This window comes from Panthera uncia, chromosome X, assembly GCF_023721935.1.
Source record: "Panthera uncia isolate 11264 chromosome X, Puncia_PCG_1.0, whole genome shotgun sequence".
In the NCBI taxonomy this organism is placed as follows: Eukaryota; Metazoa; Chordata; class Mammalia; order Carnivora; family Felidae; genus Panthera; species Panthera uncia.
This window is the reverse complement of record NC_064817.1, coordinates 114,946,241-114,949,119: the sequence shown is the minus strand read 5'-3', so window position 1 is coordinate 114,949,119 and position 2,879 is coordinate 114,946,241.

The following is a 2,879-nucleotide window of genomic DNA, read 5'->3' as shown; positions in this document are numbered from 1 at the left end:
ATCAGGGGACTGGCGGTGGGGGAGGGGGAGAGGATGGAAGCGCCAAGGCAGCGCGGGGTGGGGGTTACTCACACATCAGGAGAAGACGGGACCCCTCTCCTCTGCTGTCCGCCAGTAGTTTGGCATCTTCGGAAAGAGAAGAAGAGCAAGGTAAAAGAAGACGCCGCTTCCGGGGGGATGCCCTGCTTTCCGCCGGCGGATTTAATTTGCCTGGGGTGGGGGGGGGGGGGGGGGGGGGGGAAAAACCCAAACCCCGGCGGGCCGCAGGGGAGGAGAGGACGCCCGGGGCGGCTGCAGGCTGAGCCGACGGCGACCCGGGGGTGCGGTTGCGGAGGGAGGTCGGGGAGCCGGCCGGCCCGGGTGGCGGGCGGCGGCGGCGGCGACGGCGACGGCCGAGCCTGGGCGCGCGCTTCCGATGCGCTGGCGGCGGCAGCAGTGCGCCCGACAGTTTGAATTTGAGAGGTTTTGCAGGCTCCCCCGGACAGGGCTGGGGTGACGTCACGCGGGGAGGGGGCAAGCGGCGGATCGAGGGCGCGCGGTGGGGGAGGGAGGGGCAGATGCTTCCCTTCCCAGCGAGCGGCTTTGCAAAGCTCGAATCCGGGCTGCGTCAGTTGCTTCTGAACTACTCCACCTCCAGCCCGGCGGGCGGCGAGCGGCTGGCGAAGCCCCTGGAGAGGGATTCTCCAGGAGGGGTCCCCACTGAGGGGCTGCGACCGCCGGGACTCCTCCGGCCCGTGGCCCCTCCGAGTGGTTTCTTCCACCTGCTACCCCTCTTGGCCATTCCAGTAGGGTCTCATTGCAAATTCCCAAGCAGAGGTCCGGATCTTCCCAGTGAGAGTGTGTGTGTGTGTGTGCGTGCGTCTGTGCGCGCGCTCGCGCGCGCGCGCTCATGTGTGTGTGGGTGGGAGATGTGCCTCTTTGCTCCAGGACTGGGGCCCGCCTGCCAGCCTCCTAGATCTCCTGCCCCCGTGCTCTCGGTGCGGAGTGCGGTGTGTGCCCGCTCCACGGTGCCTGTGTAGGAGGGCGAGGAGGGGATTTGTGCCTTACATACAGAGCTTTGTTTCAGTGCTGAGAGAAGTACTTTCTGGGCCGTGACTGGCCAAACACACGTCGCCTGGATTCTGAAAGCCAGCTCAGCGTTAGAGACGAGCGGCTTCAGAACCATTCTCTCCCTGAGGTTTATAGTTAGCCAGAAGATGAAGTTTAAATGCGTGCTCTGCGCCTGCAGGAAGGAGGAGTGGGTGTCAGAAAGACACTGCCAGGCTGAGCCTCGCTCGGCTGGGTGTGGGAGCCCCAGCGCGGGCGCCCACGGAGGGGCCTAAAGCTGCAGGCGACAAGGGCAGGGGAGCTAGAACGAAGGCAGCAGTGCGGGAAGGCCGGCGGCCGAGAACCGCGGGAGACGGGGGGAGAGGTCCCGCCCGACAGCCCGACATCCAGTGCGCCTGGGTTCTGATCCAGCTCTGTGGCCGGGTTGCTCGCTTCTCTCTGCAACTTCGCATCGCCGTTGGCAGAAGGGGATGGGGCTGTACGGGCCCTTCCGGTTCTGACATTCGGTCGGATTCACAGAACCTTTCCACGCCATTAACAGCCAGGTGTCGGCTTTTGGCCTCCATTATCCCGCTTCTCCTTAATGATCTTAAGGTCCCCTGGAACCGGGTGTCTCTCCCGTGTGGGGGTCCATTTGCAAGATGCGGTTATCTGCTACCGCCCGGAAGGGCCAGGGCGCCTCTGGCGAGTCAGGGAAAAGGGGCGATCGAAGAGAGGGGTAAGTGAATCGACCCAGGGTGGGCCTGTCCCACAAAACACTCACACTTGCTTTCCCTGACCGCTGCAGGCAGAGCTGACACAGGGTCCCATTGCCGGGCCGCATTTGGAACACAGACAGCCCCACAGGCGGAATGAGCCGCCGAGGATGGAAAGCCCCCCGCGTCTCCCCTCCCACCTCCCTGCTCCGCTCGGGTCCTGGGACTCACTGTTCGGCCCACACTGGCTCTCTCCTCCCCAAGAAGGGCTCGGGTAGTTTCTCAACTCGGGCAGGAAGGCAACCTGTGGCTCTCTGGCAGTCTCCTCCGGAGTTTTTCTCAGCCTTTCACGGCTCCCTGTCCTTTTCCTTCCGGGAAGAGCCTTGGAGCAGACGTCATGCGCCCCCTCCCCATCCTGTAGTTCTTGCTTGGCCTCGGGGAAGATCCCGTCCTCCTGGGGCCTCAAGTTTTCCTTCTCTGTGCCAAAGGGCAACACGGAGCCCAGCCGTCCTCAGCGGGAGAGGGGCAGCCCGTGAGCCCCCCCCCCAGCCGTGGCGGAGTGATGCAGTGAGCGATTAAGCTTCCTTGCATAGCAAAGGGGCATTTGTTTCGACATGTTGCTAAATATTAAATATACGTAGTTCCTAGAGAGATATGGCTTATTCGTTGTCGTTCATTTAACAAACATGTATTAATTAGGTTAATATTACATTGAAGCAGAAGCCAGCGTGAGAGCTGGACAAGACCTTTGCAATGAGATTCATTTTATAGATGAGGACATTCCTCCACCAGGACGAGTGCTGAAGTTCAAGAATCCATACAATTAGAAACAGAACCCAGGGACTCGGAGTCCTGGTCCAGGACCTTTCCCCACAGCTCACCAGTGCTCAGTGTGAATTAGTGAAGGGCTGTCGGCCTCAACTTAGTGGTGTCTACCTAAATGTGTGCTTTAAAAAAAAAAAGTATTTGGAAGTGAAATATCAAATATGAGTTGTAGTTAGCAAATATAGTAATTTCCTTCAAGACATTGATGAGGCTGCCAGTAGTCTTTATGGACAGAGACTATTAAACATTTCAGAGAGAGAGAGAGAGAGGGATAGATGGATGGGGGGGGGCAGCTGGCAGAGCTTGAAGCCG